The sequence below is a fragment of the Tyto alba genome, unplaced genomic scaffold (genome assembly GCF_018691265.1).
Source record: "Tyto alba isolate M040663 unplaced genomic scaffold, T.alba_DEE_v4.0 Super-Scaffold_1000006, whole genome shotgun sequence".
Classification (NCBI taxonomy): Eukaryota; Metazoa; Chordata; class Aves; order Strigiformes; family Tytonidae; genus Tyto; species Tyto alba.
This window is the reverse complement of record NW_024881272.1, coordinates 15,834,341-15,858,436: the sequence shown is the minus strand read 5'-3', so window position 1 is coordinate 15,858,436 and position 24,096 is coordinate 15,834,341.

The window sequence follows — 24,096 nt, the reverse complement described above, 5'->3', positions numbered from 1 at the left end:
TGGTTATTTTTGTTTCACAATGCTAGTTTCTCTGCCTCTGCCCTCTGTCCTTCCTCTGCCTCCTTTCACTGCTGTTTTTTAGCTTCCTCTCTGTGTTTGTGTGTTACCCCCCTCCACATTTCCCCCTTCACAGATTCTGCCTCCTCTGTCAGCCGTCTGCTCCTCAGATTTTTTTCCAAATGTTTCTCTCAGTTTCCCCATTTGGCTCCTTAGTCCTTCCACACACGTGTATTTCCTCGCTCCTGTTCTGCTTTCCACATTCCCCTTCCAGGTTTTACTGTGTCTGATTTCTGTGTTTATCTTTTCTATTTTCTCCCTGCTTTTCTCAATTCAGATTAGTTTAAAATATTTCAGGAAAATCTGCTCTTGTGAAATTTCATCCAGCTGCTGTCCTGGTATTTCCAATATTGAGTCAAGTCTGAGCCTGGGGGATAGGAGGTCCTTAAAGGATCAAAAGTCAGCTTCAGAATACTACCCAAAATATTGGCAAGCAGAATATGAATATAAAACCACAGTTGATAGTATCTGAAACCTCCTCCCACAGTTTTGACATGACCTAGTATTTTAAGGGTGGTGTTTGGTTTTGTTGTTTTTTGGGGATATTTATTTTATTTTATTTTCCTGAAGGAAGGGATTTTTCTCTCCTTATTCAGCATTCTTGTGACACTGAAATAGGGAAGAGTCATCATGTGTCTCGAGAGGGCACTAGGGCTCCTAAAATTTGCAGTACAATTTTGCTGATTTTCTTCTTATATAAAACACACAAATACTAATTCTTGAAAAGTTACTGCAAGAAAATTCTGGGTCAATAAACTGCATTCTTTTACTGAAAAGGCAGGTTACTTACAATAATCAGTGATGATGAAAAACAACTGAGTTTTTTCTGAACTGAAAAAAGCTCTCCAGGAACTTCAAATTAACAGGAGCATTTTAATAAAATTATGAAAATGAAATATATAAAGAAACAAATATGTAGAAGTAAATTGCTGTTGCCTTCAGGTGTTGCAACTTTATTCTCATGTATGCAAGCCTGAAAGTAAAACTGATTAGCAACAAAAATGAAACTTGCTGACTTGCCATTTTTATCAGCTGTGAACTTGGTTTATTTTTTTACAATATACTTTGTCTCATTATCTCAAATGACATTTATGGTAAAGTTACTTGGTTTTTAGAAAGTATGCTTCCTAACCAGTAGTAGACCTTTAAATATAAATCCTGTATCTCTGTAGCACTGAACCAAAGAATCTGCTTGAGTTAACTTATTTGATTATTCACAGAAGAAACCGTTCAGATTTTTGAAGCTCAATGAGCAAATGTTTTTTATCAGTTCCATAAATCTGTTTGTATGTGAAAAATCTATAAGTACTATTACCTTTTGATTGCACTTAATATTCAGAAACCAAACAATACCCTGCTCTGCTTCTGATTATTTCAGTTGCATGGTACTTCAAGCTTTATTTAAACACAATAATAACAAAATCTACATCCAATGCGTTGATTTAATTTGCAAAGCAACCACATACTTTGGAAGATTTTTTCTTAAAGGTTCTATGTCAGGGAATTCTTCAGACATGCTTTGCCTATGTGGAGTAAAGACTTATTTAATGTGATTTTGCACTGTTTAAAAAAAAAGAAACAGAGATCAAACTATAATTTCATAAATGATAGTTTAAAACATGTTACTGAAGATCTGTAGACTTGTAAGGAAAATGAAAAAAAAATCTGAAAAAGGAGTCTTAAAGGGTAAGGTTTGATATATATATATATGTGTATATATATATATACACGTATATTTACAAAATATTAAATGATAGGCAATATTCTGCCTTTAAAGAAAAGATTAAGACTTGTGGTCAATTAATACAGTATTTCATAAGGTGTTTGACTTTCCAGGCTGCATTTGTCATATAACAGTGAATAAATCATAAAGAAGCTAAATCCCAGTAATTACCTGGTGTTTTTTCTATATGTGCAAACATCTGATTACTGGTGTGGCTAGCAAGTTGATAGTCCTATGCAAGGAAAGAGCTTATACCCAGTGGTGTATAGGCTGTCCATATATCTTAGTTTACTTTCAAATGTGTTTTCAGACTTCATCCTCTATTCTACCTACTCCAGTGGTCTATATTATATTGCAATCACATCCCAGTTACAGATCTTGAAAAGAGTGTGAACAAGGCTTTAATGTGGTTAGAGATTGCAGAGCCAAAATCCCTAAAAGCCTTAAACCCCTTAATAGCCACCACTCCCTGCTTGGATCAGTGTAAAATCAGCTCTTAACTTTATGGTGAGGGTATCTGGTACCTCCCCAGTGAATACTCAATACTTCAGTTGCTGAATTCCTCACATGATCTTCAAATGAGCATCCGTTCTCATAATAATTTCTTCTGGTGGGCTGAAATACTTTAGCTCTGACCATTTATGAATATATTTACTCTTTTGGGTATAACTTCGATGAATTCCAAGCCTAAGCTGTGTCAATGCAGGTGTTTTTATGTGAAGGTGGCAGGCTTAATGACTGCATTGAAAATAAATCTATTATTATAATACTCTTTAGAGGAAAAAGGGTAAAGATAGACACTGTTTATGTTTTATTTTTTTAATGAATCCTACTAACTCCCACCCTTTATTGTTTCCATCTTCCTTTAAATTTCTCCTCAGAGAAGTTTAAGTGTTAAATTTAAGACAGATTAAAATTAATAGAAATTTAAGTTTTTTCCATGGAGAAATTTAAGTGCAGAAATACACTGTTCAGTACTGATTACTTTTATTCTATTTTTTTATAAGTTATTTACAGGTACAGTGTAAAAAGTATTTTGTCATTAAAATGCTCTCTATGAAAACATGAAAAAAAACGTTTTTTCCCAAAGCAGCTTTCTGGTAAATTTGTCTACCAACAGGAGCCCAAGTGCCATCCTTTGATGCATGTTTGTCCAACTTACAGCATGATGTAAAGGTCTGGAGCCCTGGCCTGAGTCTCAGATGTGAAAGCTGTGCTTGCAAGGCAGAGCCAGGCTCAGTGCACTCCCCCCTCTAAACCCGGAGGCTCCAGCTTGGCCCAGCCACCTGTAGTATGGGCTGAAGGACTTCTCCTTCTGGGCTTCCAGGGTCAGTCAGCACCCTTCAGGTGGTATGACAAGGGCTATGGCACTCTGAATTGGTAAAAGGGCATGAAAGAAAGCTTTTGTGAACATTTTAACTGTGCCATCGGGTTCTTCTTCCCCTCCCCACCCCCCCCCCACCCCCACCCCCCACCCCCATTTTATCATTTGTTTTTTCTCTCCTTTCCTCCTGGGGAGGTAATAGAGGACTGTATCTTATGATTTATGGGAGCAATTGCAACCACTCCACACACCTCAACTAATAAGGAAATAAGTAAACCAAATTTATAAGAACTAGTTAAATAGTCCTGAAACAATTTCAGCTTCAGGCTGTGTTCAAGAATAAACATGTTTAGTTAGTACAATATTAATCCTGAAATTTCCTTGTAAGAGTGAACTTCTGAAATCTGTGAATTCCTGATGAGAGCCATGGAACTTGCCATGACATTCTGCCCACATGGAGAAATCTGTAGCATGTGCTTTTCTTTAATTGCAGTTAGAGCAATGTTTCTTGAGATTTTTTCAATGAAACAGATTTTCAAAAGAAAATCATTGAAACCAAACTTCCTCGCACATGTCTCCCAGAAGAGCCAGCTGCCTGGTGGCCGGTGTATTGGCTAACGGTGTAATCCAGACACGGTTACTCCAGTCACAGATGGATGTCTCTGCAGTAGGGTGCCTGGCTGCTGAGGGATTGGTCTGTCTTGCTTTTAGTGTAAAGCTTCAAAAAGCTGACTTTTCTTCTCAATATATCTCTGACAGTATTGAAGTACCTTATGGAACAGAATTCCTGTTTCCAGACTAGTCCTACGTTTTAAGTCTGGATTTTCTTCTCGCCCTGAAATTCTGATGAAATTTCTAAATGTGTTTGTTTCTATGTTTTTTTAAAAGTGTAGGCTGAGTTTCAGGGACATTTTCATTGCTACTTTGTTCAAGAAGGATTTATACTTCTTGGAAATAGTCCTACAACAATTCTTTGGCAGACTCTTCCTTTGCATCTTCAGGTTTTAACTTTGAATTTGGCAGGAGAGTTTTTTTGTCCTGTTTCCAAGCAAAATTAGACCTTTGTTGCTGAGCTGCTTTTCTTTGCTCCTCTTTTCTAGTGCCTTCCCTCAACTAATTGCTGAGCCAGTTGACCAATTTCAATCAAGCTTGACAGAAAGAGAGAGCTGTCAGAGACATGAAGTTTAAGAAGAGAACAGGTGTTTGAGTATGTCTGAGGGACCTAAATTAATGCTTTTACCAGGTAAGAGTGATCCCAAATCCAGGAGCCAGCTCACTGGTCAGCCCCTAGACTTTGCATCAGCCTCAGTGGAGGCTGTTATCTGCCCCAGTGGGGAATCCTTTGGGAACTGACACCCCAAGGACATGGGAGACAGCAGGGGACAATAGCACAGTAAGGTGTTTTTCAGGGGATTTACAGTGAGATTAACACTGGAGTTCACAGTGGGATTAACCAATTGCTCAGGAACAATTTGTTAGCTTCTGGCTGGGACTTTGCAGTGTGATGGCAGCCATGTAATATACTTTACAAGAGGACCAAAGAACATACCTACCTTGGGGTGGCAAAGTTAGCCAGAACTGACAATCAAATGTTAAATAATTAAATTGTTTTAGCTATTAATTGTAAGTGAATGTTGTTTTTAATTGCACTTTAATAATGCCATGCCCTTTATAACCAAAATTAATGTTTTCTGTCTCTCTGTTTTTGAAGTACATGTCAGTTTAATTAAACTATTAATGGTAGACAGATTTTTAAGTACTTTATATTCTTCATTAAATTGTATCTGTTCAACAAGCATAAACAGGAAAATAGACTCTGTTAGAAGCAGATTCACGTTCTGCCTGATAAATCATTCATCATCAGATAAGATGATGAGGCGTGCTTGTTTTTCTGTAGGCTCACAATGATAAACAAATCCACTTTTATATTATAATATTTATTGAGTTCATAGAAAAATAAACAAGATTGTTCACTTTTAATATTAACAACAAGCCTGAAAGCTGTTGTGTGTTTTTATGACTGGTCAGTGAATGGAAAGCAATATCTTGATGGTCTGAGGGTCAATGTTAGTTCATTTTGTCTGAGGCGCTTGTTAGGAGGATCTTCCTCTGGTCTAAGAGGTTCATTCAGGGCCGTTCAACTGCAGTAATGATGAATATTTCTACTGTTCCTGCAGTGTTTCTTAATTATGTCTGGAAAGAATTAAAATATGTTTTTATTTGGCAGAAGTGATATATTTATAAAGCAAACGTTGAGTAAGTTTCAATCCTTGTAGGATCCATTGCAAGAAGGCTGATGAAAACAATTTTTTGAAGATTGTACAAGACAGAATTATGGCAAGGTCATTTCTTCTCTGGTGGTAAAGTCTGCAAATCCTAATGGGCTGTTAATGGGCTAACAGGCAGAAATTAGGAAACACTGCAGCAACTGCTCATGATACATTCCTGTGCATATTATACAGGCAGACAAAGATGTAACTGGTTATAATAGAGACAACAACGTCCTTCCTTTGTGTGGCAGATCAATCAATAGCCAGGCATGTGATCTTGCTCACTATTATGTTAGTAATGAAACCTTCTTGTGATGTGACAACTGTGGAATAACATTTGGTCACAAAGCTGGTGTTAACAAGCACAACTGGCACTCTGGTAATTAGACTGATTTCTGGTCTACTTTCACAGATTGTCGATAAATGCAGTAAACAACAGGCTGCTTTCTTTCAGAACAAGTTATATGAAGTCGTCATCCATTTGGCGGTATGTACTGTGCTCTCCTTCATTTTTTACCACACTCTGGCAAGGTGGGGATGTGCATATATTTCTTTATAAAATCATGTTTCACAATAGAAACTTTGTGTGCATTGTTCAATGATCACCTAATTAACCTCAGCCTTTTTTCTTTTGGAATGAATGAGAATTTCTCAGTTACAGGTAGGCAGTTGGATGGAGATATTCTTCCTCAAATTTCCAGTGTTGTCCCCTCTCATAAAGCTGTGTCTGCTGTGAACAGACATTAATATTTTTTAAGGAAAACTGAAATCTTAAAAGCCATAGATTATCCTTTGTTTTAAAGGCCAAGAATATAGATCACATGCAATTCTAATATAATTTGTTACATAAAACAAAATAACTAAATTCAGCCACAGATGTGCTAGCTGGATTTTCCATCATCAATTTAGGATCGTTACACCAGATCTCATTTGCTGTGTTTTGTTCTTCCCATAGACCTGAAATAGTGGAAAGCTGAGCTGTAGTTTGGTCTTTTCACCTGCATGGCAGAGTAAGGAGCGAGAGCTCCTTCCCTAGGTCCTTTACCTCCTCCAAGCCCATAGTCTGGCCTGCACATAGGAAAATGTGTGTGTGCTGTAGTTCTGCCTCCTCCCCTTCCAAAGCAGATGAACTGAGTCGACTGAGATATGTCTGGGGGAGCTTCTCAGTTTTTTTTTGCATTGGCTACATAGCAAAGCTTAGGCTGGAAGCACTGTAACGTGGGTGCTATAAACCAGCACGAGTTTCTATGCTTGCTGTCCTTTCACAAGGTGCGTTCAGAAAATGAAAATAGTGGGTGGGGGATGGTGAGTGGTGGCAGTGTCACAGTGTGTCTGGGCACTGGTGCTGCCTGGCACTTTGTTCGCATCTGCTGAAGTCCGGCTTCATGCTGATCTCAAGGATCCTTACAGGTATGATTTGACTGAGAAAGGTTTATTCCTCATGCTGAGCCATGTTTTGACCACTTGCTATAACTAAATTCACTTTATAAGATCAAGAGAGAAGTGAGCATCTCTTCATGGCTTTTATCGATGGTTGCCAGATCCTAATTCCCTGTGCAATCAATGAAAAGCAGTAGGGAGGAGTATTTTACAGTAGGTACCTAATTTTATGCAGGATTCAGACAGGAAGATGCCTCATTAGCAGTCAGTGAACATAAAAACTAAATCCATGCTCATAAAACAGGGAGAGGTTTTGGACAAGTTCACTCAGCCGTAGGTATCAAGAAGTTAGAGGGTATAAATAGCAGTGAATGTAGAATACTAATCTGGATGGTTGGAAATGAAGATCAGAAGTGTCTGTTGTTTGTTCCCTTCAGAGCACTCTTTTCTGAGAAACCACTGAGAAAGACCAACGAGTCTCTGTAAGGCCTGTGGATTTGTACCACTGAAGAGCCTACAGGCTTCTGGGAAAGGAGGACTATGAAAAGTAAGATAGGAATATGTGGAGTTTTGTCTGCTAGGGCAGAACAATGTGTAGGAAGGGAGTAGAAAGAGGTCTGTGGGTGTACCAAAATGTCATGCAGTCAGGGAAGGGACAGGGTGAGAATATCTTCTCTGACCTGTGGCTGACTGAAGATGGTGGTACAATTTTGAGTGAGACCTCACATCACAAAATTCCAGCTTGGTTGGGAAGGGAGTTCAGGAGGGCTTAGGTACAACCTGCTGAAAGCAGGGTCAGCCATGAGGCCAGACCGTGTTGCTCAGTGTTTTGTCCAGCCTGCTCTTGTGAACTTCCAAGGATGGAGATGACACAGCCGCCCTGGAGCCCTGCTCCACTGCTGTTCCCCTGCCCAGAAATCATGCTTAAAGTACAAATGTGTGTTTTCACCAGTTTCTTCAATTCCACTGTGATTTTGTTTGGAGCCAGTGCTTCTTGGAGCTACACATAGATTTCTATGGCTAAACCTATTGATAAAAGACTCAAATCTGCTGCTGATACAGCACTGAGACTGCATTCACCTGTCACTGGGAGTCCATAAGAAATTAATCTTTTTTGCTGCAGGAAGTCTTAGCTGCTAGAAGAGACTGGGTTTGTGCACTACTGGCTGCAGTATATAACAAGAATGATCATGTCTTTTAAAAAAGAGGTGGTTGGTCAGAGCATGTGTGAAAGCATCACATGTTTGGATAAACAACCTATGCACTTGGAAGTTAGCTGAAGAAACAAGACAAGGAGATGTTTTAACATTTGTATCATTTAGGCTCTGCTGTTTTGAGGAGGTTTTACCACACAAATTACTTTGTCAATGTATGGCAGTGTAGAGTGCATCCAGCTACATGACTGGAAAATCTTAGCCATAGCTGCATGTATTTAGACTTTCCCAGTGCACTGTGTGTAGAAAGGTTTTTGTCAGGGAGGACAGTGTTCTCCCTTCTTAAGGGTATATTTCACATCCTAAATCAATTTCTTTGGTAAGATTGAATAAAGTCTAGTTCACTAGCTTTGATTTTTAAAGAAATTGAAGGAACAGAGTACAGTTAGTGACAGAGAAGTTGCCTTGGCATTTTGTGTTTATTTGCTATCAGTTACTTCCATATTAAATTGTTCCATTTACAAGATAGTATAATTTTTTTCCGAAGTGCCTGCTGCTCTGCCTAGTTGCGGAAAATGAAGCTCAGTTGTTTATGACCTGCGCTGTACTTCATCACTAACCTTCAGCAAGTGTACAAGTTCTGGAATGAGAATAAAGCTTCACTGGTGGTGGCACAGCATGAGGCAAAGTATAATGCATATTACTGTGGCACACCTGTGCTGGCTTTCCCTTGCTTATTGTGGTAAAAAGTTTTCTTTGTTAGCAGGCAAAATAGGTATAGCTTAAGGGGCCAATCCTCTCTGATAGACATACGTGGTCCCTGTTAACATTAATGAGTAAAATGGTCGTATATTTACAAGAGAGCAGACACTTGAGGAAGCAGGTAAGTGCAGGAACAAGGTGAGATTTTTATAGTCACTTTTCTGAATATAACAACTCTTGAACAGCCATATAATTGAACTTTTAGACTCTCTAAATATAACGATTGCGTAATATGTTTGTATTACTTAGTAACTGGCAAAAATCTAGAGAGAAAGGCCAGGTCTGGTCTTGACCTTTGGGAGAACAATGTGCCAACTTCTCCCCAGTCCGTGCTTAGGTCTCTTCTCAGTAAAACGCCTCTTGACACCCTTCCTACCCTCTTAACATTTATCTTCCATTTTTCATCTTTCCTGTGGAAATGATTAGTTAAAAATTAATTAAGAAGGAAGCTTTGTCACTATCTAGAGAACTCTTATTTCTTGGCACCTTTTCAGTCTGGTTTTGAAGGCTTCATTTTGGCGCGTGAAAGAAGGTGGAGGGAGAAGGATGATGATCACTGGGTTTCTTCTGGCAACAGACAGAGGTGTTGTGACTCTTTGGGATCTTCAGCAGCCTTTTGTGTCGCGGTCCATGCAGCCTGGACCTGATGTCAGGGGAGGTGGACCATGGTGGCAAGAAGGAAGGGTTCAGCTCTAGCTGAAATGACAAAGGTGGCAAGGGTTTCCCTAGTGTTTAGTTTAGGTAAAGACACTTAATTCTCTGGATGTTTTCCTTCAGGTGTCTTTACAATTTCTCACCTAGAGTTAGATCCTGAATTTCTGACTTGACTAGATAAGGCAACTAGCCAGAAGAAATAAGAGATCAGTGGAGATTTCTAAACTAGGTTTACCGGGGAGCCTCAGGGTCCTTCTGGCTTTTCAGGCTGCAGCAGTAGCCAAGAACATTTATTCCTATTTCCACTTGGCAAAGAAGTTTATTTTTATTTTTTCCTTATTTTTTCTTAAGATATGGGCTTCACTGAACCCAACCCAGTTGAGCCTGAATCAGACAGCTTAATAAGTTTTTTACAAATTTAACAAAACCAAAAAGGTATTTTTGTTCTACATCCAAAGCAAAAAGCTTAAATATTTGATGATTTTTTCCCTCTTTTTTAGTAAGTATTTTTTTTCAGTCATAACATATTTTCATTTCATAGTGGTAAAGTTATTTTTAGGAAAAAAGACACTTTGGAATCTCACATTTAAAATGCTAAAAAATGCTTCAGCATTAAAAAAAAAAAAAAATTTCCCTTCTGCTTTTTCAGCCAAAGCTATGTCCTGTACTGTGCCCAATAACAGGAGTTGTCTCCATTCCCCTGTAGCTCAGTTTGTCAGTGAATGCAGCTCTGCAGGGTAGGGGGGCTGCGTACCCCTGCCTGGAGATGGTGGACAGTGCCAGATACCTCCATAAGCGCTGTCGGTGGTCTGCTCCATCCTACACGTGTTACTGCTGTGCCCCACAGACTCACTAAATTGATTTCAATAATTTTCTAGGCTCACCTCAAAGTGCTGCATTTGTATCTATGAAGCGCCTGTGATTACGGTCTAGGCAGGGCATGATTAAAGAAGAGGTACTTATGCCCACAGCTCCTCCAGTGATTTTATCAGACTCTAACCTCTTTGTTTAAAAAATATATCTGTAAAGAAAACCTTAGTTAAGCATACCTAACGCTGGTGGTGTCTGCAGAAATATGTAACCAGACTGAGTTGGAGTAGCAGAGAGGGCTGATGGCCCCATGTGTGTCCATGTTGTATTGAACCTAGAGCTGTGCTGACGGGAGGACTGCAACCTGAGCAGGCAGGGAGGACCACCACCACCATGAGCACCATCGCTGCCCTGCAGGATGGACCACCACTGCTCTGCAGTGCCTAGCATGGGGCCACATGCTGCTGCTCTCCTAAGCCATGGGAGGTGGCCCTCCTCCGCAGACCATGTGCAACCGTGACTCTTGCCTAGAGACGTTGCAACCTACCTTCCTGCTGCCCAGCTGAGTTTCATGAACTTCTGGGTAAATTCAAAGCTTGATTACTTTTTCAGTGTTTCTGCTGGGGAGGTGGCTTCCCGACACATTGACTATCCTTTGTCATTTGGAAACATTGAGCCAATTTAGTTAACGTTTTAATTTTTGTTGGATTTATAATTGTTGCCATGTGTCAAGAGGTCAATTTAGACAGCTTGGTAAGCTGGAAAAGCTAGCAACAAATCCAATCAAGTGAATATCCTTTTGTTTCAATGGCTTTTCCTCTCCTTGTTTCAAGCCCAGAAGGAGGCCTTAAAGTTGATGAGAAGATAAATTCAATTATACTTAAAGCTGACTTTGGCTCTTAGCTCTCATACTACCTTTCCCCATCTTTGCCATCCATCCTATTGCAATCGTTTAAATTTGCCCCAATAGTAGTTTGCCTATTAGCTTTGCTAATGAATTTACTAGTGCAAAAGACCACTTGCAGGGCTGTCCTAAACATAATGAATGTAATTATTTAGCACAAAACCAGGGCAGCATCTTTTTCTCTCTTGACAAGAATAATTCTTTATTCTCTCATTAGCTATGTGCCTTGGTCTCAGTAAACTAGTTATTGACCTGCTCATTTAAGGAGCTTCTCTCTAAATGCTTCTTCCCTTATTTAACTCAGACAAGTTCCTATAATTTCCCCTCACCATGCAGTGCTAGCCGGTAAAATGTAACCATTGTTCATTTGTTGTGAAGAGAGCTGGAAGACAGGAAGCTATTCTTAGATGGATGCTCAGCCTCCTGAGCCCTGCTTGCTTGTCCCTGGTTATAATGGATACAAAACTGTATGGGGCTTAGTAGACATCATGTAAACTCTATAGGAAATCTGAGCCAATGAATCATGGAGACAGACCCCTACTGAGCATTGTGTGTCTGAATAGACTGCAAATAGATAAAAAAGCAGCTTAAGCAAGTGGCTTTCATATGACAAGAATGCATAAATTAGAAATGAATTGAAGGTATCTGTTGTTTTAAGACAGTTGGATTTTTACTTTCTGTACCATTTCCCTGTTGTAAGAAACCACTAATTACTCAGACTATGCTGAAGACTGATGCAGGGTTTTTGCATGTGCATAGTTTTTGTTGCTCTTTAAACATTCTCTGCTGGATTGTACTGGTTCTGCCCAGAGGTGCCATCCCACGCTACCTCCCCAGCAGCTGTACATCTATCCTGTCCTCTCTGGCAGAGTCTGCTGGGGCATCCTTGGAGACTCCCACCTGGCATGACACAGAAACCTGGGGAAAGCAGGACTCCAATGGTGTCAGGGTTTCACGGGCTCACCTCCCATCTAGGGCATACAGGACCCCAGCAACAGCCAGGACCACAGAACCAGTTGAACTGGGATTATCCCACAGTGGAAGCAGCAGCCTCGCATCTCACCCTCACAGTACTCCGCATAGGGCAGCAGTCAGCCCTCTGCCAGCAGCAGCTCCAGCATGGCATGGGGGAGTGGAGGATGGTAATGGAGCGAGCAGAGACAGGGGAGCCTGAGGATGGGCTGGCAGTTCTGGTACAAGCTCAGCTGCTGGCTGTGGAAGGCCTTGGTTTGGGACAGTTCCCTTTTGGGCAGTACCAGGTTGTCTATAACTGCCCTCATGCCTCCTGCACACAGTTTGCTGGCTTCACAGGCAGGGTAATGGGGCTCTCAGGTCTCGGTGAGTGTGGTCAGGCACTTGGATTTGCAAGAGAAGCACTGAATCTGGCACCTTCTGTGGCCTCAGCAGCAGCAGAAATCAGCTCTGCTCTGGTGTAGCTGATGTGCTGGTGGTGGGTCTGGCAAAAGTGCTGCTGGGTTCAAAGGCTGGCAAGTGGGGCTCCTTGCAATGGCTTGCTGCAGTTTTGTTGCTTGTTTTTTTGATTGTTTTCTGGCTTTTTTCAGTGCCTTTTTTGTTAACTTTGCCATTTTCTAAGATGAAATATCCTATTTATAATTGTTCACATATTGTGATAATACACTGTGGGCAGATGGCCCGTAGTCTGTGGTCCAGCAATCTTATGAAAGAGACAGATAGCAGCCCTCCGTCGTGTTTATAAATACTGGTGCTGCAGAGTTGCTGCTTCTCGGGTCCCAGTATGGGCCACATCACCTCCTGCTGTTATGATCTAGGTTTGTGCCAGAAGCCCACACGAGGTCCCTGGCTATGCATAATCTGCATGGCCCCTGATGGACCTCCAAATGGGCCTTGAGAGCAGCATCTCCTCACCTTTGTCTGGGGAGGCAAAGGGCATCTGTGTCTTTTCAGGTGGGAAGACGGTGACACTTGAGTGATTTGCCCGAGAATGGAGGGGAGGGGAACATCCAGGACAGCTGAGAGACCCCATTTTGGGGGGTTGGAGCCCTGCAGTGAGGGCGGGTTGGGAAACAAAGGAGCTGTGCCTGTGAGCAACTGTTCAGGCCCAGTGTCTCATGGACACCCCACCTCTTCCAGCACCTCTGCTGACGGTATTGCAAAACCCTGTTCTGTGCCTACCGTTGCCCCACCTGAAACACAGTTCAGTTTCACGTGAAGTGCTCGTCAGGTCCCGCTGTTCCCAGCCCCTGTGGTTTGGGGAGCTGCTCTGGGGCAGCAACTGAGACATGAACTAGCCCATGTACACCTGTCTGCTGGCTGCCGTGGGTCTGCCCTGTGCTAACTGCAATAAATCTATGAAAATGTGGCTTGCACAGCATAATGTAAAAAAGCATCAGATTTTGTTCAGAAGTGAATGTAAACTCCAAACTTACCTACTGCAGAAAGTCAGTGCAAGGTATTAACATTTAAGAAGGGAAAATAAGGCACTGTATTTTAACTGCCTGGTTTTCTCAAAATTATTCTTAAAAATCTAGTGTTTTTAACAGAAAAGCTTTTAGGGTATTTGATATGAGGCATCTTACTTTCAAGGTGTTTTTCCATTTCTCCTAGGTAGATTCAGAAAAATAAACGCTTTATTTTAAGCTAGCATTTGTCTGTTTGAATGTAATTGTGCTACAAAAATGTAGCAATAAACACCTTCACCTTAGGGAAAGCTGGTTAACATTTTCATTGTGGTTTTATATTTGAATAATGATGCTTTAATATATCTTTTCCTTGACTGTAATTCCCACTCTCCTTATAAGAGTAACTTGGCTTGACAGTGCATGAATTCTAAGATAAAAATGAGACAAATTAGGAAGAAGTCTATTCGCAGTAGAGAACAGGCAGCAGGACAAGGTGGTATGACTAAAAAGTACTGCTCATAACAGTCTTCAGCCTGAGATTTAGAAGGTTGTGTACCTGAATTCTGCTCAAAACTGTTTAATTACAGGTTCTGTGGGGCTTATTGCTGTGTGTGACTGTAGGACCAGGTCTCAGTTCCCTAGTCATGACGCATGGAGCTGCCCACCATTGTGCAGCTCTGCAGAAGATGGGAGATGTGCAAATATAAAAATAGTGTGCCAGACACTGAACTGGTCCCTGTGATGCTCTATAGGATCTGAAAAAAGTTTTCTTCAGGTCTTGCTGAGAACATTGCAAGGGAGTTCTCACTACTCCTTGACTTGCTCTACCCTGAAAGGCAGAATTAGTTTTGGATGACATTATTCTAATGGACCTGATTTTCATTTGTAATGGCAACAGCTGATATGAAGGTAGTATATATGTAATACGAACATTTCCCTGTCCTCAGTAGAGTTAGTATGGTCCTGTGGCACCATGTTTTCCAAGTTGGTTGGTATGTTGCTAGCTCTGATAGCTGCTCTTTGCAAATCTCCATTAGTTATTTCATGTGAAACATGAGTAAGGAAAGAAAACAGGGTGATTGCAGTCACTTAATTATACTTACAAGTCTTTCTTAACAGGCAGGATTTTCGATGAAAAATGGTATGGCACTGAAATATTAACAGTGTAAATTGCAAGAGGAAGGTTAATATGCCTCCTGTCTTGGCAAGTTTTCCCATTATATCATTAGTACTGAGACCTTAAATTTAGCTTGTTTTTAGAGGTTTGATGTAACTCAAAGATATTTGAGGTTAGTTTTATTTGATGCGTAAGGTGGTATTGGCTCTTCTACTATTAGACTGGTCTTTAATGCAGGTTTAGTTAGATTTATTTATCTGTGGTTTAACAGAATCAACTGTGTATCAAGTGATTATTTGTAATATACTTACAGCACTCTCACAATTAAGTAATCGACAAAATGAGGAGCAGGGCAAAAGATGACCTGTGCATGTTAGGAAACAGCACTGCATTATGAGTTCTGCCAATGTAAGACAGAAATGTGATAAAGGGGAAAATGTATTCCCCAAGATTTGTATTTGAAAATGTGAACACAAAAGATGAAGGGTCTAGGTTCATTTTTACTTTTAGAGGGAATGTCCTTTTCAGGGTTAGGGTGCAAGCTGTTTCTTCATCTCTAGCAGTGGGCTTCGCCTCCCACCCACTAAGAGAAGAAAGTGGCCTGCGACACTGTGTGGACCTTTGGTGAAGTTGCCTTTTTGAGTTGCTCTTCAGGAAGCCTTTTTTTGTTCCAGCTTGTGAGACTCTCAGGTAGTCTCATCAGAGCTGTTATTTCCAGCCTCATTGTCCACCTGTGGTACAGTACCTGAGCCGGGACCCTCCTGTACAGCTGAGAGCACAGGGACATGTGTCCCTCATCACAGGCATCGTACTTTTTAACGGAGAGTGAAAAGGGAGACAAAAAGCGCTGTAATCACAAAGGCTTGTGCTGTGTGATAACTTTGAATCCATGATTTATTTTTCTTCTGGGCAGATATATATTTGTATCTAAACTCATCCTTTCAAGCTCCTCTCACCAGACTGATCATTTCTTGGCATCCCAAGAGAAGAGGGTCACTGGTGTTTGGAGGCGGAGCTGAAGAAGCAGCACTATACAGAGCATAAACACTTTAAGAGTCAGTAAATGAAAGCAATATACTTTGCTCCAATACTCATCAAACAGAAAGAAGAATCTGTCTCAGCATGCTGTAGGATGATCATTAATTTTTAATAGTGTTAATGTTTATTAGTGACAGATGATTGACTTTAAGTGCCTTATGAATAATAAATAAATGATGTGGATTTTGGGCATCTGTCTTATATTTGTATGCAAAGCCAGTGGGACTAACCTTCACAGTTTCAGAGGAGTGTAGCTTTGACTCCTCAACATATGCCATAACATAGGCTTTAAGACTTCTCAGGTTTTAGCTTCGATAAACCTGGAGGCCTTTTTGGCCCCCTTCTTAGGACACATCGATTGCTTGGGGGCCTCAAGGTGAGAGGGGAGCTCACTGCAGCTCTTTTGGCTAAGGCAGGACTGCTGGAAGGTGCATTATTCACTCTGAGGCTCTGCTGGATTTCATAACACTTAAACACCTGTGTCCATCAAACAGAACACACAGGATCGCAGCTAGAGCTGCTCTTGACTTTGTAATTTCATTGACTGACAGTTTAATATCTATTTATTTTCACATCTGACTCCAGTAGAGACAGGCTGGTATCCTGAATGTCAGGATATTATGCTGACAACTGTGTTTTTTCATTACTGTAGAAGAAAAAAGAAAAAAGGATTCTTCATAAGTAAGAAGGTTCTTTTCAAGCACAGCAATCGTAATAAAGACCAAATTACACTTCATATAAATTGGGTAGTAACCACTGATATGTTATGTGTACATATTTACATAGGAACCAGGGCACACAGTTTTCAACTTTTTAGTAATCTGTCTCCTCTATACTGTGAAAAGCCATGTAATTATATTCTTTATATAGCTGGAACAACTGCCTTTACCATGGACTCTCATAAGCAGCACTATCTTTGCTTAAATTAAATGTTTAAAATTGGCTTCTTATTTTGATCCAATTTTGTTTGCTTTCTAAACAGAAACAAGTGGCTTATCCCATCTAAATTCTACAATATTGAAACTACTTAAGAGAACATTTCAAGAACAGAAAAGAGGAATACGCGTGTTTTGGTGAGGCTGTGCTGATGTTTAGAGAAAAGAGGGTAAAACTGCTTCCATATTGGGCACCGGCCAAATGGCTGATGACTCTGTAATAATGTTCTCCAGATGTTAGGCAGTTAAACCAGACCAAAATGGCTGTTGCTAACTTACTGTCATTCAGCATCTACTGTATAAACAGAAAATTTGTACTTAATTCCACTTTAGTTCAATGGATTGTGATTAATATTGTAATTACCCTGATTCAGAGAACTTTTTAAACCAGACTCTTCTGGGTTTTCTCAGAGTGTGGCACTATACATCAGCCCTGATTACATGGTGTATCCGACTGGGAACTGCCCTGTAATCACACGCCCCAGCATTCCCTGAACTACTGGCTGCTATGGCAGTGAGAAAGAGATAAAAAAAAAAGAATCGTTCTCAAAATTCACAGCTTTTAATTGGTCACCAGGTGACATGAAATCACCCGAAGCTTTTTGATTTCTCAACAGCCACCGCGTTAATTATTGCCATTACTACAAGGCCTTGATGACAATTTTTGAAGCACTGTTGTCGTGCCCAAGAAGTGCGTGCCTCACCTCAGTTTCAGGGTGCAGCCAGAGCACCGCCATGCTGCACGTGCGTGGCCAGGGGCCGCGGCACTGCTGCCAGGACGCGGGGCGTGCAGGCACTACGGCAGCACCACCCCGACCGCACCGCGTCTGGCCCCCTCGCCCAGCCCCAGCTCCATCCGTGCACCCGGCCTCAGCCCGGCTGGCTGCTCCTGAGCCACCGCTTCCACCAGTGAGAGGGCTGCGCCGTCTTTACAGGTGGGCATCTGGGCTCCTCCTGTCCCCGGGGAACCACTTCGGTGCCCACAGTGGGTTTCTGCATTGCACTTCCAGGAATAATTGCACAACCTGCAGCCTAGGAGAGCCTCGGGTGTCACACAGCTCTTCAGGGGTCCATCCGAGAGTGACGGCATGCCTTGCCTTTCCCCAGCAGGCACCTAGGATTAGCCACCTCGCTGCCATTAGCCACCTAAATACTTTCAAAAACCAGTCCTCTGCCAGATGTTGGGTGATTTGCTATCACCGTACTGTACAAATACGGATGCATGGAGACCCATCTTGGTATCCAAAGGTAAAGAGAAACATGGTGCTTGCACTTTTTTGAGTACATAATGAGCAGGGTGAGATTTTGCATGCTAAAAGCAAAAAAGATGTCTGTGCAGCTAATCAAAGGGGCAATATTTTAATACGTGGTAAGGGCTTGGTACTCTGCTTGCATTTACGGCAGTGTCAAGAGTATACCAATGACAAATGGGAATCTCACATGATCATAATGTTCCTATTTATATACACATAAAATAGAACAGGGTTTTAAAAGCTAATGCAATTTTCTATTATAACGATACCCTTAATAACAATACGGTTTCACTGCAGACATATAAACAAATATAATAGAAAATGAGATAATGCCATAAAATAGATGCATTATTTTTGGAATTTGAAGGACACTTGCCAGAAAACATTTACCAACTTGTGCAATCCATGGAAAATGACATACAAACTTACCTTCTGCTGTTGCCTGGATATAACGTGTTTACTGGGCAATTTTCTTATCACTGTGGATTTCTAACATAATTAGTTGTTTTTTTTTGTCAAGTGTATAATATCTGACCTAGAATTTATCAGAACTCACTAAACAAATGTTGAAATCAAAAAGAGATAATACTTTTTTTTTTGATTAATTGGAAGATGCAAAACTGAGAAATAGTGTGTTTCTACAGTAGAGCTATACACCAGCTAGATACGCTATGATTATCTGAAGCATTGTATTGAAGTCTTCTGTTTAGATTTTGCATATACTTTGCTGCTAGCTCAGCCGAAATAAACTGTAGTATCCAATTAAAAATTCGGTTTGTCTGCTTTAGATTACTAATGTTAAAAATATTGTGGATTAAATAAGAGCTGACCTGAACCAAAACACATCCTATGAGTGCATTGTAATGAGCATTTGTTTTTAGAAAATATTACAGATTTTATTTATTAAATTAGCCTTCTTCCTCTTATTACTTAATTTGTCCCTTCTAGCTTTGCTTCTTTAGTTTTTGCTGAAATCACAGAATACTAAAATTCTCACAAGAGGCTGGTTTTCTTTGTAGCATCCACTTCAGTTCTTTGCTGACACTGTGTGTGTTTCTGTTAATCATTTAACAGTGTTTTGTCAGGTAAATGACCATTCCTTTCTCTTTCATTATGAAAGACTACAGCCAGGAGGGCCGAAGTGGATTACTGGATGGCATTTGTTATCATGCATTACTTTACTGTGTCTTCACTTGTCCACGTTCCTGGCATGTCGGCAATCTGTGCTGATTTTCCGTCCTCTCGGAGCTGAAGGATACCCAGGGAAAGGGACCCTTCTCCACCAGATGCTGAGGTAGCTGGGCTATAATGTGCATGAGCCAGGGGCAGGCAGATGCCCAGGGTGGAAGGTGATGCTGCAGAGTAAGAAAAATGTGGAATTTAAAAAATGAAGGATGGCTTGTATGTTCACTGTTCCTGGGTGACTCCTCTTGCTTTCTGCCCAGTTTAAGGGCATCAGAACTCGAATCTCTCCCCTTCCTCTTATGGGGAACAAGAGATAGAAGGAATGAAAAAAGTTTGTTTCTTGTTTTCTCAAGCATAATTTGTGATGCCCAACACATCTGGAGGTGGGCTTGGAGTATTCGTCAGGGAAGGGAGGACCTGGATGCTGGAGCTGTCTCAGCAGTGTAGGAAAATCAGGAGTGTGGCTCTGCAGAGGGTGGGAGGGGAGGACAGGCGATGTGGCTGTGGAGGGGATGAGCGCTGGGCTGCTGTGCCTGCTGTGGGGGCTGGGCTGGGAAGGGGGGTGTCAGGGTACGATGCTGCACACCCAGCCCTCGGGGCAGAGCCAGGCTCTGGCAAGCTAACACAGGTTGCTGCCTGCCTGGATCCGCTGCCCTAAGCAATGGCCTGCTTTCAGGCTTTCGTGCTGTGTCTAAAACGGGCCCTGGGAGATGACTGCGATAGAGGCAAAATCAATATGTCTACCTTTGCTTGAGTCCCTCTGCTTTTCCCCACCTAACACAGTGGACGTTTTTTTTCTGGTGCTCCCAGTTGTCTTCATTTCGCAGATTATCGAGGCAATATACCACAGATGCTCTCCTTATTACAAAAAATGCAGTTAGGTATGTAAAATGTCAGTCTGAATGCTTCCCTTTTCTGTGCGATGTAGATGTGTAAATCTTGAGCAGGGCATGTGATTTCAACTTGCCTTGAGTGTAATAAGGAAGTAATTACTCAGCTGTTGAGAAAGGCCCTAATATCATTACAGATAACCTGAATGTTCAGGCAATATCTGCCTATTATTTGAAATGGTTTCAAAATGCATTTAAAAAAAATATAAAAATCTCACATTCAAATCACATGGAAATAATACGAGTTATCATAAAAAAGTGTTATGAGATAATTCTAAATGTCAGTTTAGCATATTTTAGCCTATTGGATCTTTAAACAGAGTTGAATAACATCTTTCACGAAGAAAATGTCTTTTTGGTAAACTGAAAGGGACAATAATATTTAAAGGTCAGTTAACATGGAGAGTTGGTTCTAGTTATTATTATTAAAGATCCAGCTGTATTACCTTTACACAACATTACCCCACAAATCCTTATTAAATCTGCAAGAGCAAACCATGTCTTTCCCTCCCTCCCTTCGTCCTGCCATGATCCTGAGATCTTTGATTCTGCCTTCTCTTTTTTATGTGTAACAATTTCTCTAGTGAATAGCACTGGATGATCCTCACCCTGCTTCTGCCACGCTGCATCCAAGAGAGTCATACATTATAGTTGCTGTCAGTGCTGCCAACTAGAAAAACCCTCTCATTTCTACATTACATTTCAGCCTCCTACGTATGACATGAGCTACCCTGCAAACTGTTGTTTAATAGTTTTGAGCTGCTTAGGAAATGGTATTTGATTTCAATTTTTTATTTAAAGAAGAAGTTGCAGTAGTGTGTTGTACAACTTCTGCTGAGTTTAATTGAAAACAGTCAGGCTGTCGGTCTGCCCACCTAACCGCCCACCCATCCATGACCAATTGGTATTAATAGTCTGTGTGGTGCAATGATTCCTTCACACACAAGTACCCCCCACACCCCGAAAACCCGCCTGGGAAGGACTCTCTAGCAGGATGTGTGCATCTCCAGGGCTTGGAGGGGGTTTGTGAAGGCAGGCTGGCAGCGCATGGCAGGTAAGGTGAGGGGTCCGTGCCCCACACTGTGACCCTCTGCACAGAGAGGTGACAGCCATGGGGGGCACAGCTGTGGGGCCTGGAGAGGATTTCTCCCCGCAGCCCCTTCCACAGCTAGCTCTTGCCTGGCCCAGTGCTTGAGTTGTGCCTTCCTTGGGTAGGTTTGCCCCTTGTCTCTTAGCCACCTACTCACAGATATTAATACATGGAAAGGAACAGCAATTAAAGGGAGCTAGTCACAAGCTGCTTTTGAAGCCTCCAGGAGCTGGTGTGAGCTGTAAGGCAGGTCTGGTGCGCAGGATGGAAGAGCTTGCTCTGTAGTTGTGTCTGGATGCTGCTCTGTGCTGTGCTCACAGTGCTTTCGTTACCAAGCCAGCCTTGAACAAAGAGGTGATTAGCTGTTTTTGCTGAGGATCCCTGATGGGAGTTTGCTGCCAGGGTCTGGCGCTGCGGAGGAGGGTGTTGGCACGCGCGGGGCAGGCGGCGGGGACGTGAGCGGGGCTGCAGGCTGGGGGCTGTGGTGGGAGGGGAATGGGGACCACGTTTTCCATGCACTCCCGCTGGGATCCAGGTGCTATTTGCTCTTACCTTGGGAATGGAGGGGGAGGTAGAAAAGCAGTGACCAAAATAAGGAGGTGGGGTGGTGCTTTGCTTTCTTTACAGTGCTGGGTGTGGAAAACCCAAAGTGATTTTGGAGCCCTTTCAGTCAAGGTGGACATACTGCAGGACTGGAACAGGCTGTTACGCTGCTGCCAGGTACCCAGAAAGTGAGCAGGGACAGCATGTGCTAGGCTCTGTTCCTGATGGGCAATTCAGATATAACGACCCTATTTTAACGTATAGAGAGAGTCTAGGTAAACAGATGTGAACTGTGCTGTGTCTGATAGTGCCAGGAGCAGCCTGAGGACCCTTTTCTTCTGTGTGCCCAAAAATGATGAAGGAAAATTTCCTAGTGGTCAGTGCAGGGAGTGCTTCTCTGTGCTGAACAAGTCTGCTAAACGCAACGTACAGTTGGTAAAATGGCTTCCTTGGAGAGACTGCAAAAGCTGACTGGCAGGTTTTTTTATGCTAAGAAACCTCAAATAAAAATCATAGTTTCTATTTTCAGAAAAACAGAAGTGTAATGTTACGTAAACAGAATGGTTTTCTATAAATTGTGGCTTTGATGGGACATACCAGTGCCAGTACCTAATCTCTTGTTACTAACCCGGACACGAGGATTTGGTGGATAGCGCTCCCATGCGCATGGTCTCCAGGGAGAGGTGTTGCTCAAGGCAGAACAACACTTCATCTGTAAACTCTGTTCAGAATCAGGCCAGATCCTTGGATACAAATTAATTACGCAAATTACCTGATGGTGCCCGTCAGAAAAATCACCCACTTGGAGAAGGACCCTGCAGAGGTAGCGTGGCTGCTTCCACGCAGTGTTTCCTGGCAGCTGGCCATGGCTTTGGGTGGTGGAGGAGGACCTGGAGCTCCCAGGCATCACCTCTGCTTCAGCAGTTGCTTTGGTTTCCCCAGAGCTGCCTCCACATCTTAGAGCAGTCTGAAGGATTTGGTCTCCTATACGCACTAGCTCTTGAGTGTTAGACGAGCACAGGCAGAGCTCAGAGCCACACAAGTTCTGCGCTTGGGAGCTAATAAACTCGTGCCGTCTCTCCTGGCAGCCTGCTCTCTCTGCTCTTGCTGTGCTTCTCAACAGTTGGTTCTCCCGGCCCAAGCACGTGCTGCCGTTTAGGCAGTCAGGATCACAACAGATCTGCAGGTAATGGCAGTGCAGGCAGCTGGAAGGCCTGCAGGGAAGGTGTGTTGGAAAGTTGCTTGCCCCTGGTTGTTTTAGCAACACGTTAAGGCTAATGTTGGAGAGATCCAGAACTAGCGCTAATAGGACACTGCAGAATTCTCCCCTTTTTATTGAGATGGGAAGCTCCAGAGTGCTGAGCCCGGTGATGCTACTCTAGTAAACAGTAAAAACACACAGAAGTGTTCAGCGTTCTATTTTTCAGTGCTCTGGGCTTCTTCACAAGCTCTATATCTATGGTCACACCCTGTCAGAAAATGTACCTTCCTGTTTGTGTTTGTCAAGGCTGTTTTCAAAGCATCCTAACTTCCTCTCTTTCATTTCTGGATGAAAATCCAAAACCACACAAGCACTTAGTCTCAGAATTTTTATTTCCCTGCTTGTGGTGTCCTTGGCTCCCTCTAAGTGAAAGGTTTTAAAAGTGCCACTTTCCCAGCTCAGTGTTCTATCCCCTCTTGCACAGGCTCACTGATGACCCTGCTGCTCTAAATATAGGCTCACCTCCTCCAGGCACAGGAGAGCAGGACTGCACTGCAGCTGTGGAGGTGATGGGAGCATTGCCTTTCCTTTTAGCAGCTCTGCCGGCTTCCATGGTTGAAGCCGCATCTTTGGCAATGCTGCTGCAGCCTGGCAGTGGGGCAGAGCAGGGTTGCTGCTCACCGACAGCCATGGGGCTGCGCAGGGGCTGCTCACCTTCAGCAGTGCCCCTCCCCAGCCTTACCGCCCTGCAGAAGGGGTCGGTTTGGAGCTGGCTGTGATGGATGGACGGGGCAGGGAAGGTAGGGTCAAGGGCTGGGGCACCTCCACCTGCCAGGGAGAGAGGCTGGCCACTGCACAGCTCCTGTGGGAGGAGGTGTGTGGTGGGGAAGGAGGTGGGACAGCATCTCTGGGGCCACGGAGGGCTCCTCTCGCTGGGGAAACACAGAAAACTGAAAGATGCTCCATCTGTCCTTTACCCCTCCGATAAATATTCTGCCCTGTGCCCTCTAGATGTGAGGAAGAAAATACAATTAAAGAGTTTAAAAGATTTTATTTGTGAAATATTAACTTTGTGTAATATATATTCAAAAGCAGATACTCATTTAAAGGTTATATTTAATATAGCTCTGCTCCAGTTTTTCTTTTTTATTATTATTTTCTTACACATCTTTCCACTTTCTAAGGCAATGCTCCAGTGACTACTGCAATATAATAGCTGCTTTCTCTCTCAGTACACAATTTGACAGCATTTATTCTTTCCTTCAGTGAACATAATTACTTCACATATGGAACCTGTGATAGCCTACAGGCATCTGAGAGAAACCAGAATCATACAATCTGTCCCCTTTGTGAGCTTAATTTACATTCACAAGTGTCATTTTAATAGTGCTGGCAACATGTAGGATAAAAATTACAGGTCAGCTG